Source organism: Alosa alosa, chromosome 17, assembly GCF_017589495.1.
Source record: "Alosa alosa isolate M-15738 ecotype Scorff River chromosome 17, AALO_Geno_1.1, whole genome shotgun sequence".
Taxonomy (NCBI): domain Eukaryota; kingdom Metazoa; phylum Chordata; class Actinopteri; order Clupeiformes; family Clupeidae; genus Alosa; species Alosa alosa.
Window position 1 is genome coordinate 9743265 of NC_063205.1, and position 14019 is coordinate 9757283.

Here is a 14019-nt window from a genome sequence, read left to right on the forward strand (position 1 = left end):
CTTGGGTTATTAACTCTACACTTCCTTGTCTGAAAATAGTAGCCTCAACTAAACAGATCTGTAAATATATTGCTCTGTGCTAACCAAGGTTGATGATTCCAACATGAACTGTCACAGTAATAAGAATACGCAACACACCATTCCAATTAAGTATGTTAAATACAGCTTTCGAAAAAAAAGTCTTTACATAGTTGAGCCACATAATATCATGCTTTGATTTGTTGATGCACGGGCACATATTTGGTTAGGCCTCTAATCAGGAGAGGTATCCGTGAGGGCTTTGTGCTTCAGATCCATGAGGAAGGCAGAAAAACCTCATACTCTGAAAGTAGGGTGTCATTGGTAGTATATTGGTTCAAGTTCAAGATGTTCGAGCTCAGCTGTTCAGTTCAGAGAGGTTTGTTTAAACTTGGGCCAAGCTTTGCTTTGGTGTGGCTGAGACTACGCTTAGCCTAGCCTACCTTACATGCTGCTTAAGCTAAATGATACATACATTATTACTTATTTGATTTATAGATGCAATAGTTTACCTTCCTTATCTAAGTTATTGAACTAGCCAAATACAATTTGAAATTGGTTCAATAACCAGTTTACAGAAACACTTCAGTAAGAGCATAGGCATAGTGTAAAGTGTTGCCCAAGTTTGCATTTCCTTGGTGTGGCCGAGTTCTATATGGCCTCGTTGTTGTTTCATTTATTGCATGTGTTATGTGCTACCAAATCAATGTACTAAGTGAAAATGATCTGTCAACAGATCACTCTTAGAGATTCCAAGCCTGTTGTTCTGGTGAGGTGCAGTTGCTCTTGTGTGGCTGGGACTGCCATGTGCAACCATACAGTTTCCCTCCTGTATCAAACAGCCCATTACTCACAGCTCAGTGTGCCAGTAGTACCACCAGTGCACAGTTGCACTGAAGAGGAGCAACAGTGGCACAAACCTCGGACTGCCGTAAATTTCATAATCCCACAAGTTACAGAGATGATTAAGATCAATTTTACAATGAAGACTGGTAGCAATTAATTTGTTATTTATTTCTCAGGGTGTAAAACCAGGACCAATTGGCAAGATGGTTGTAACAAAGCCTGTGCAAGGCCGGATGTGGAAAGGCGGCCTACGGTATATTAATGTTAACATCACATTATACATTTAATTACAGCAGTGTCGTTCACAAAATTTAGTGGGGATTAATGAAGTATCTATCCATCTATACATTACCTATTACCTTTGACTCACCTGTGAAAAGAGAGCGGCATCTCCAGACTTATTGACTTTTGTAGTGCTAACACACACACACACACACACTTACCTGTATACCCTGTATCTGTTATGTACAGCAGTGTCGTTCCCAAACCTTAGTTTTAAAGGATTAAAGGACAGGTTTGATTTTTTTTACACTTAAAGCCTTGTTTTCAGATTGTTTATGATGAAATACAATAGTTAAGATTGATTCAAATTTAAATCTTAACCATTGTATTTCATCAGAAATGCTCTGAAAACAAGGCTTTAAGTGCAAAAAAAACGAGCCTGTCCATTAATGAAGTATCTATCCATCTATACAAGCATTCCTACTTACCTTTTACTCACCTGTGAAAGGAAAGCTGCATCTCCAGACTTATTGGTCTTGCTAATGCCAACACAAGCATGCATACACACACACAGACACACATATACACTTACCTGTATACCTTATGCTTTTTTCAAAGGAGTACCCTGATGAGAGGAGTGCTTAGGCCGCTTCCTGACCTCTCTGTGCTGCGAGTTGCAGAGGCATACTCTGAGCTGGATCCTGAAGATAGGCCACTGGTCACGACTATGGGTATGAGTGCCGATAAACCACTTATAGAGTCAGAGTTTAGACTTGTGCAGAGAGGGAGCATTCTGTCTTATAAACAGGACAAAATTCACTCCAAATATATTGAAACACACCGCAACGCCCCACCCTATTCCAGCCTTCCCCTGGAGGCCCACAACCTCTCACCCACAGAGTGCGTCTGGGTTTGCACAGAGCAGGAACAGTTGCACCTGAAAGGGTTGACCGTGTCCATTGATATGGCATATAAGATTGAGGCCGCCACACGTGACCAACACACAGTGCCAGAATGGCATATGCTACGAAAGACCAGAATAACATCATCAAGGTTCCGTGAAGTGTGCCATGTGCGTGGCCACAGTACCTCAGAGTCTTTGGCTGAAAGAATGATTCGTGGTACCAGGCAGACCGCAGAAATGAAAAGGGGAGCAGAGATGGAATTTGACGCTGCTAAGGAGTATGTCAAATGGACAAATGTAAATTACTCACCTTGTGGACTGGTGATCCATCCGCAAGTACCATGGCTAGGCACTTTGCCAGATGGAATGGTCTATGACCCCAATGTTACGCCATCATTTGGTTTGGTTGAAATTAAGTGTCCCAATGTAAAAAGTTACGTTGAATGTAAATATTTGTCAATGTGTAATGGGAGTTTTCAGCTAAAAAGAAGTCACTCTTACTTCTGGCAGATCCAAGGACAACTTCTCTTGACTGGCCTTACATGGTGCGACTTTTTTGTTTGGGCCGAAGATGATTTTTTTGTGCAGCGTTTACATGTGGACAAAGAAGTTCAAGACTTGATTAGACTTAAATGAGATCAATTCTACTTCCATGTGTTTATGCAGAAGTACCTGTCAATGAAACGAGATGTGTAGACCGGTCACATTTACACATTTTATAAAGATATGGTTATGTATTTATTTCATGTATAACTTGAGCAATTCACTTAACCCATGCCCTGACAAGGGCTTTGTTTTGGTAGTTTACAAGCAGGCAGGCAACAGAGAAAAGTTCATTGATATTGCCACTGATTGATAGTGGGATGATGGAACTAAAAAGCTTGTTCTCCTTCACTCTCCTAATTACTCTTTCGACATGCACTCTGACACGTGCTATCTTTTGTGTCTGGAGGACACTCTGAGCAGGCATCTGTCTTCTTTTTTGTAGAAAGGGGGGGCAATAAACCTTGCACTTCACCACATCTGAGATCAAAAATCCTTTATCGACCATGATGGCCATGTCATCCGTGAGTAGGTCTGGTAAGCCTGAACGCCTGAAGAGATCTTTGTCACTGATAGACCCCTCATACAAGGGAGACACAAAGGTTATTGCACCATGGGGGGGCCATCCCAATTAGTCCCTTCATGGTGCAGTGAGACTTATAATTTGAATACATCTCACTCTGTAGGAGCAGCGACGATGGCGTCTGACATCTCAGCTCAGTGCAATCCACAATGACCTGGGTGTCGGAGAAGTCCTGGAACACTTCGGGTAGATTGGCTTGCACATCCTCCTTTTCCATCCAGATGCCCACAGAGCCCAGGACAGTGTAGAGATAGTTTGTCCATGTAGATATTATTCGGCTAACAGTGGACTGGTGCACTGAAAACCTGTTTGCTAGGTCCCTCTCCTTTAAACCAGCAGCCAGGTACATTAAGAAGAGAAAGAACTCATCTATGGGTTGTAATGACTGTGGAGGGAGATAATGTGTGTTAGAGGAATGCAGAAAGTTGCCTGAGCTTCTAGAGGATCTGCAACAATAACACAAATACAAACTGTGTGTGCAGGACGGACCACAGAGATGGTTTCCTTTTTCCTTTCAACAGCTTTGGCTCTTGATGTCCGAATCATGAGGGGCACTGATGGCTCGATGAGACTCCAAAAAAACATTAAATGACGATAACTGGCAAATCTATAACAACACAGAAGATACAAAATTATTTAAAAGAGAAGACAATTACAAAAAACATTACTGTACATAACATTTACATAGATACCGGACATCCATGTCTGCTTTTCTTTGGCCTAAGTTGTACCTCTCTATTGGTGTTTGTCTTTCTGTGTCTCACTATCACTAGACGTAACTGCAGCTTTTCTTCACAGGTGAGTCAAAGGCAAGGTGTGTGTGTGTGTGTGTGTGTATGTGTGTATGTGTGTGTGGAGTGAAATCATTAAGCTGGGGAACAATACTGCTGGACATGACGGGTAAGATATAGGTAGCTCTTTGTAGGTGAGGAAAGGTAAGTTGTGTGTATGTGTGTGTGTGGAGTGAAATCACTAAGCTGGGGAACAATACTGATGTAGATGACAGGTAAGCAGTGTATATAGTTAATAGTACAAGTATAACTTGTTTACAATGAAAATATGAGTATCTAAATTACAGATGGCTTAGGCCTACTGCTAGCCTATGTTAAAATCAAGTTTTGTAACATTTGTACTTACCTTGTGTAGAAACGGATGTCGTCGTGAGATCCCGCGAATCTATGTAATCCAAAAGTGGCCTGGATTTTCAGTTCCCCTATTTCTACACTCATCAGCCTAATTTGTTCTTTTAGCTGCAGGTTTTCAGTTGCTGTCATGTCCAAAGCCATAGGGTCTGGGACAGAAGAATCGTGGTCCACCACTGCAGTGCACTCCATAGGTTGTTCATCAGAGCAAATTTCTTGGCCTGCGGTCCCATCATTATTTCGCCTGTCTGCCAGAGTCCGCCATTGTAAACAGAACGTACCGGAAGCTGGCGGAAGTAGCGTACCCGGACATTTGACATCGCAACGAACATTCTACTGACGTGCATAGAGCCTATTAAACTGTTCAGCCATTCAAACTGTCAGTCGTCATCAACTATGACTCCTGCCAACTGTTTCTACTGTCCTCAACTGTTTCAAAATAAAAGTCCTCACTAATTCTACATTAAATAATTTAACCATTTTAACTATCCAACTATGTAACTGTTCCGTCATTCCAACCGTCAGTTGACATCAACTATGACTCCCGCCAACTGTTTCCTCTTTCCACAGCTGTTTCAAAATAAACGTCCCCACTACAATAATTCCCTATTAAATAATGTAACCATTTAAACTACTCAACTATTAAACTGTTCAGCCATTCAAACTATCAGTTGTCATCAACTATGACTCCTGCCAACTGTTTCCACTGCCCACAACTGTTTCAAAATAAAAGCCCTCATTACAATAATTCACTATTAAATGGTTGAACTTTTTAAACTATCCAACTATTTAAAAAGTTCAGTCATTCCAACTGTCAGATAACATTAACTATGACTCCTGCCGACTTTTTTCTCTATCTGACCTCCATCTTTTTACTTGGATTATATTTTAAACAATATTTAACAATATTTTATTCAGCAGGCGTTTTTGCATTTTCATGCACTCGTAATTCCCTGGAATTACATTTTCTAGTTTTGATTGTCTTTCAGACCGTCTCTGCCATAAAAAACAGTTCCAACTAGAGCTGACAATGTTGCGTTGCCAGGGAATTAACATTCCACATTGTAGGCTACTTGTTATGGTTATGGTTACGCTTTTGTCCCAATTGCGACATACAAATACAAAACAATATAATACTTAAAATTTAAAGGTCTCATTCACCGAGAAACCGTTTAATACTTGTTCCTTTCGAAATACTATAGCTCACTCCAAGTTGCATATGCATGCTGCAAGTGAAAATGATCTTCTACCCCCATTGCCCGCATTAGCCAATGAAAGAAAATACACGGAAAAACAAGCGAATCAGAAAAGGCCCTTCCCTGTGACGCCGCAGGGAAAACAATTATTCATGGCCTCGCCCACCTTGGCTTGTGACCGCCCACAGGAAGACAGGAAGATTTTGGCCAGGAGATTGTCTCTCTGCAGCTAGTAGGAGCTAACAGCAAGTTGCTAACATGGCGGAGCAAATTCGTGCCTGTGTTATTTGTGGCAATAACACATCAATGTTGCATGTCTTGCCTTAGAAAGAAGAGTTGAGGAAGAAATGGTTGGAATTTATCGTTGGAACACCACCACCGAAGTATAGTGCAACATTAGTTCTGTGTTCCAATCATTTCGACCACATTCACTGTGCCTACAGTTAGAAAGTGGTTTTGCATCGATGTTCTGAAAACCTGGACCTGTACGTCACGACGATCGACCACCAGCTCACAGGCTGTAAGTACAAACAAACTTTTCCACCTAACGACTGTTACAAAATAGCATGTTCATATTCTTCACGTTAGCATGCATGAAAAGGGCATAAGCTAGGCTTAGGCTAGCCTATATTACAGGAAGCTACATCAGGCATGTAACTGAAGTGTTCTGTTCGCGATGTGTAAAATCAGAGAATGGTCTATTTTTTTTAACATAGCCTACAGGCCACACGCCAGCTACTTCCATTGATTAGACCTATTGGAAGCTAATTGTTGCAGAAGACGCAACGCGAACGGAATGCTTCAGTTACGTGCCTGGTGTAGCTACACTCATAAGAACCTAAGCGTTAAACCACAAATAACTAGATGTACCGCATAGCGGTACAAAATATGACCGCCGCTCAGTCCTGTACATCCATTCAGCGAAAATAAATCATATTAATGAATTTGTCTCCATCTTCTCTCCATCTTCTACTCCATCCCCCACTCTTGAAACTTTTGTGTATGCTTGATTGGAATGTGTGTTTGCGGGCCGCACACAAAGTAGCCTACTGGCGCTGCAAAGGTGAATAGATTTGTAGCACTTGCCACAATCACAAGTAGGGCAGTTCATCACAGTCCATCCATTGCAACTGGACTGATGAAAGGTACACCTGTAGGCTACATTGTATTTGGGAAAAGCAGAAGGTAGCAGCATAATGTATTTATTTATTTATTATTATTAAACAAAACAATCCCTGTCAGTTCCATGCAGTTTTCAACAGCTATCAAGAAGAGAGGTCATGTCATGGATTTTTGTGAATGTTTCTTCTTCTACATATGCATAAGTTTAGTCATCTAGTTCATATGATATTCAGCTTTATTGTCAATGCACAAATTAAATACCAGTAGTCTAAAACAAAATGCCATTTTACCCAGTGGTGCAAATAACTGACATGTCCAAAAGGGCCTTCATGAAATGCGTTGCTAGACTGTTCATTCACATTTTAACAGGCCAAGTTGAAGAGCTACTGTTCGTTATTGTTTGTGCAAATAATATGCTGATTCATGTTCCCTTGCATTTTGCAACTATGAGGTCCATGGTTAGTCTGGCTTTCGCCAGACCAAGCTCAATCTTTTAAGAAATCGAAAAGGAATCGCCGGCAGATCAGGCTGAGTTCACCCAGCCTAGTCCATGGTAGGCGCCGGATAGAAATATTGTTTAATTTTGCGATTGAGATATCCACGCACTGGCGCCCCCCCTGCAACGTGTTCGCCCCCGGTTTCAGAGCTATTCTAAATGCAAAAATGCATAGAGGGAGTTATGACAAAACCGTGACTGTTAACAAACTATAAGCTATATAAAGTAGGCCCTATGCTAGGCCTATTACACAACATAAATTGTCACTAGGCTATGCTGGCGACCCAAATAAAATCTCCTTTGGGAACCAATGGCTTACAGTATCAAGCGGACTTAGCTGCCATCTCTTGGCGAAAAGTTAATAGTTTTGCTTATCAGTAGTAATACGCTTCACGCAGCTGTGTGAAACAAGAAAAGCGACACTTCTAAATGGAACCCAACCCACTGTACAGTAGCTCAAGGTCTGTGGCTAAAGCAGCCATAATGAAAGCGTTATCATTGTTTGGATACTAAACACACACGTGTTTTTTAATCGCATAGACTACTACTACCAAGCTGGAATCAAAGCACATCGACTCCCCTCACACACCTAAACCGCGCCGAACAAACAAAAACGTCTCAGTCTCGCGGTATAGCCATAGGCAAAACTGTATTGGACCGGTGTAACGTTGGTACTAAATCATCCATCGCAAATAATGATTTTTGTAGCACGTGCAACAAATATGTGTAGGTACAGCCCTGCCCTGGATACATCTCTCAACGTGCGCTCTAAAACATTCTAGATGTAGATCACTCGGATCACGGGTGCGTTAATAAATCTACATTGCGGCGAGTTGACACAAATTATTCACTTTGACGAATTTATGTAGTTTCAGTCCTAGTTACTTTACTTTGAGCCATGCTCTTCCCTACTTTAATCACCTTTGAAAATAGAGGATTGAAGAAGCCTATATGGGTGTTTGGGAATGAACGTTGACTCAGATGCTTTTTGAGACTTGAGGTAAATGTCCCAGCCCGGTGTTTAGGATGCATCATAGACAGGTTATCTTTCAGGTAGCCTATATTTTCCATTAGAAAACCATCACGTCAGCGAACGTGTTGTGGCTAACTCACTTAGCTCCTGTTAGTAGCCTAGGTTATGGTCATAAGCAAATGAGATGACAGTCGAAAGATGCAATTAGTGCTGTTATCAATTTTCTAGCCTATAACCGCATTTATGGTTTTCTACAAATACATCAATAATCAAATTGGCCTCGATCACTCAACCAATGCTAACGGTAACATTATTTTACCTACTCTAGGCTATTGATATAACTTAAGATTAACGTAGCCTACCTGCAGTAAAAACCAAGCATGTCCGATAAACATTCTCAGATTTATTTCGGCTTCAAGAAGAAATGGGAATTACATGTCATGCAGAAATCATCCTACCCTTATTAGACATTCTCTGCGGTAAACTACAGTCTTGTCCTTGTAGGAAGTGTAGTGTCTTTTCAACCCACTTTAGATTAACTTCCAACAAAATTACGTCTCACTGCAACGATGCGCCATCTGGTGGACAAACGACTACGTGACGCCAATACTGGAAATGCAGCCAAATTATTATGATGAATATTTTTGGTTTTCCTTTAATCCTACTGAATTTGTAATTATGTATTGGCCGTTGTAATTGCTGATACTGATGGTATGTGCGTACCTGTGTGTGTGTGTGTGTTTGTGTGTGTGTGTATATGTGTGCACCACCATCTGAGTGTACAGTAATTTTTTTAGGCCCCCCCATGGATGAAATTCTACGAAACTTGGCATACCCCCAGAGAATGTCAGGTTAATCATACACATATAATTTGGTGCAGTTCTGAACATCTTAACTGAAGAGAGGGGCGATTAAAGCAGAATGATATCGCATTTTAATTTTTTACCGGGGGGGGGGGCAAATCACAAATGAGTGATTATGGGCTAGGTTGATGTGGGCCCTTGAGACCAACATACCATAAAAATTTCTTCATCCTCGGTGCCACGGTTCAGGTAGTTATTTAGGAAAAACTGCATTTTTTGGGTTTCGGGGGGCCCAGCGCGGAGGGGGAGTGGCCCCCGGGGACCAAACGAAATTTTTCTGTAAAAGTCTAGTGGGGCTTGTGATGTCACGAGAGGCTGCGTTCTGGAGGGCCGCTACGTTCCCCTGAGATGGCTGCAGTCACGGACAGCTTTGGCTCCATCTGCTGGGGGAGTTGGAAACTCCACCCCTCAAACACACGATATCCCAACACACCTGAGACCGATCAGGGCCTGATGAGCTGAAGGGCTTTTTAAGGCCCAGAGACACAGTTGGTGTTAGAGTGGGATTTGAGAGACAAGCTCAAGTTGTGCTCTCAGAGGAGCTACAGACGGTCGAAGTGGCACTTTCTACCTGAAGACTGGAATACTTACCTGAAGACTGGAATACTTACCTGAAGACTGGAATACTTACCTGAAGACTGGAATACTTACCACCGGATTGGCCACGGGCTGCGGTGCTGTCTAAAGTAAGGCTGAAGACTAGTTTTCACAAAGAGATTTACCTGAGGGAATCGGGACTATGACTTTTCGTTTGAAGAGACCTTGTTTAAGTTTTGACGGTTGAACAATCAACCTTATCCTTAGTTACCTTTTTGTTAATTCCCCAGAACTTGATTAAAAACCTTCGTTATACCCTAAATTTGTGTCCTTGCACTGCTGAACTGTCCTGCCGAGAGCCGTGTAGCCTCTCATGATATCACAGGCTACATACCCACCAAATTTCATGTGCTCCGGTGGTTCGGTGTCCCGGGTATCGTTGACCAAACATTCAGGAAGTAGATGACGGGGTTGGGGGGGGACAATCCCTATATCCAATCCATAATAATATTGGCAACAATATCTTACGCTCAATAGTACACAATACCCGTGCACTATTAGGCTAAGTTGCTATCACTAGAGCCCAGGTATTTACACTTCAGTCTAATTTATGTCTTCTTGCCATTATTATGACCGCCGCGCATATAGGTTTAGTCAGAGTTTTTTTTTTTTTTTTTTTTTTTCTTTTTTGCATGCCCAAATTTCCGTCAATGATTCCCGGGACACTGAAAGACCGGGGTACACGAAACTTGGTGGACATGTAACCCCATATGGATAGCATGGAACCATCGTTTTTCGTTTTGATCTGTAGCCCCCCCGCTGAACTGGACCCCCCGAAAGGAGGGTAGGGCAGACACAGTTTTATTACATTGGCCTTTGTAGGCCTACAATGATGTTTTGTTTGATTACTTGCTGTTTACTTAGAGTTTTTCTATGTCTTCCAGAGCACATCCTCATGTCGGGCTACACAGCTTTCTAGCCTACATGTACATTAGGTCATCACGTTAGAAGCAAAGGTTTGTGATCTAACTTTTATTGTTGTGCTAGTTAGTTTCTAGAAGTCTTTTTCTAGTAGGCTAATACAGGTTCTTATGTGCTCGTCAATGTTTGGGAAAGTCAATTCATGGGTTTCATCAGGTCACTTTCCACAGGTGTATAAAATCAAGTACCTCGATTATGAATGCAGACTGCGTGGTGCTTGATTAATACACCTGTGTAAATGGACCTGATGAAACCCATGAATTGCATAACAGAAATAATTGATATTACTTAATGTCTTCTTGTGCTTCTTTGGATGTTCTTTTTTTGTGTTTGCATTATTTTAATAGACTGCAAAATTACGTGTTTCTCAAACTTTTTCAGATCAAGGACCACTTAAACAATAACAATTTAAACCAAAAAAAAATATCACTGACCACCTAGCAAAGAAAAAAACAGTAGACCTACTTCAACAGTATATTACACAATAGGCCTTCTCACTAAACCACCTTGCTAATTGTCTTTGCACCTTGCTTATGCTGTCAGAGGATTCATATGATTTAAGCTGGCATACTGTAGGATACATCAGTGTTGCAGAACTGTTTGGATTTACATACAAGTTTGCTCAATATTGCAAACAACTCATCTAATATATTTTACCACATCTACTTGTGGAACACTTGAGAGAGCTTGTGGACCACACTTTGAGTACCATTGCTGTATGTAAATATAATAAAGCTATTTATTGAAAATTGATTGTTTTGTATATTCGTTTTAGGAGTTGCATCAGTTTTTGTCCCTTTTAGGCTAAAGGTTTATCTTACCTTTCATATCTTCTGTCTCACAGGGGGCCATAGTCGTCATAGTCGAATGTTTAGTGCATTTTGAAGGGAGTACATTATGTTAAGGCAGACTGGTTCTAATCCTGGGCACAGGGTCATACAGACAACAGGGGTACTGGTGTTGCCCATTTTTCTAACCACATGAGCAATCTCCTTATGAAAAAGTAGTATAGGAATCTTATAGTATTTTGGGACAAAATATTATAGTAATCTTATAGGAATACGTATTTTGGGACATACTGTAGAAGTACTACTAATAACTCTATAATATCCTATAACTGCTATAGTTTTTCTATAGTAGTCTTATACTATAAGATTCCTATAGTACTTTTTCCTAAGGGTCATACGTGACAGAAAACAACTTGAGTAGGCTAACCTCTGCCAATGTAGGCTATCAAAGCCTACAGTCTTGCAGCACACGTTCTCTGCTTCTGTAGGCATTCTGGTGCAATTCCAGCGAAATATAGCTAGGAGTAGGTAAGTGTGTTTGCATTTAGATCTTTATATAAATTGAGCTATGACCAAGTGGTCTTTCAATGATAGTATCATGGAATTCAAACCATAACTATCTATTCCGATAGCATTTAGGGTGCTTATAACCTGTATTGTGAAGTAAAATATCTACTAGGAAGATTGCAAAGACTTTTGACTGTGTAAATAAATAGGTCTTTATTTTAAAACATTTCCAACTGTTTATTACTTGAATGCAAGATGACGATTGCCACAAACGTTTACCTCTTTTAGGAGAAATGTTAAGCTGACATGCTTACCATTCTATTAAACCAACGTTCACCGACAAACGATCAGGAAGCGGTTCTTCTTCCTACTCGGATACTAGGATCAAACACATGAAGTTGTATCTCCGAAGACATTTTGTGCAACGGTTTTTACTCGAGTTTTAGCCAGGTTTTAGCACTGTAAAGTTGAATATGGAGCATAGCACAGGCAGAATCGGATGAGGACGCACTGGAGGGAGCGTCACAGTACTGTTAGCCAATCAGAGGCGAGGTCATTAACATGTCATGAATATTCATGAGCAAGAGGCAAATCCTGTCGTTCCTCCCCTCCCACCAAACTAGAAAAGCATGAAATAGACACAGGAGAGCATTTTTTTCACCAAAACCGGCTCACAGGGCATTCATTAATACTAGAGACCATGGCAAAATTAATGAAAAAACGATGAGATGAGACCTTTAAAAAGGCCAGACGCGATGGATGATGATAAATTGGTAACGTCTGAAGCCTCAGATGTCCGGTCAACTCCACCACCACCAGATAAAAAGCAGAAGTGTCGGGCGTATCTGTCGGAATCAGTGACATTGGAAGTGGAGTTGTGGGGGTGCGGCCGCTCAAAGACACCGTCATTCTCCGTGTACACTGGACAGGCAAAGTGTTCTTTACCCAAAGCATACAGTAGGTCTATGCGTTCTGTATGATCTGCAGGGTTAGGGCCTCCTTGACGATTACTGGTCCGCGGATAATTTCTGGCACAATTAAACGGTATCATTGAACCGCGGCCGAAAGAAAAAGAAACTAAACATTTCCCAGAATAGGAAACATTTCTTAATTTATTGTTATCAAATAAAGAGGCATAGCATTAGGGGGTAGTGGTGTGAGCGACTGAGCGCTCATTCTTGTGTGTGTGCATCTGTGTAAGGTAAACAGTCACCACTGGAGATAACGTGGGTAGCAGCAACAAACAATGTACAGTAGCCTAGTCTTTTTAAAACAACCAACGAAGCGGACTCTTGCTGTCCATGAAGAGATACTGGCTAGATCTTGTTAAGCATGTTTAAGTTAGGCTAATAAACATGTTGCATTCTATACAGCCTGATTATGTCATTCTTTAAGCTACATAGCCTGTCTCCAGTTTTCCTCAATTTGACTAATTAAGAAGGGATAATAGGATATTTGACCGGCATATCATCAAAATGTCCGGAAAAGGAAACCTCTGCACCATTTTTTTTCTAGCGGAAACTCTGATCTACCCCTGTAAATCTGCTTCAAGTATGTTTATTCTTGGACCTTGCTTCACAACTTGAGCAAATTTCATGAAAATTAACCAGATCTTTGAAAGAGCTCTTACCAGATACACATGAGAAGTTCCATTATACCACTTGTTCGGCCAATGTGCATCAACAGGTTTTAAACCATGACATGAATGAAAATAAAAGTTTCATGTGCCCACATGAAAAGGTTTTGTGTGAGCACCTGAAACTAAACTTTATTTGTTTCTACTTATGTCCCCTTAAGGGCTTATTACCACTCCAAGATATTATATCAATACAATTTGACTGTGGGCAGAAAATTAGAAAAGATATTCTGAAATATGTTGTCAAATGTAATGGAAATGGCTGTTATTTAAAGATATTGTCCCATTTTTTGTCAAATATAACTGCAGAAATAGAGCTGGAATGCACCACAACACTACATTTCCTTCTATCCGATGTTGGCTGGGCTATTGGTACATCTTCATTAGCATACAGAAATATAAGTGACAGCCTGAAACTAACTTCATTTGAAAAGGTAACATGAAGTCATGCAAAAAGAAAGAGAAGTGGGCTAAGAAACTATATTTAAGGGAATGCCACATAGGCTATTTTTTACTAAAGGCATACTGTACATTAGCTAGATATCGAGTCGAGTTATTCACTGTGTGTATGCACTTTCAATTCTCAATTCAAGAAATCTCACCCCAAGCTTAACTAAAAAGTTGTCTGAGGTGAACAATATGAAGCGAAGGCTGTGGTAGTA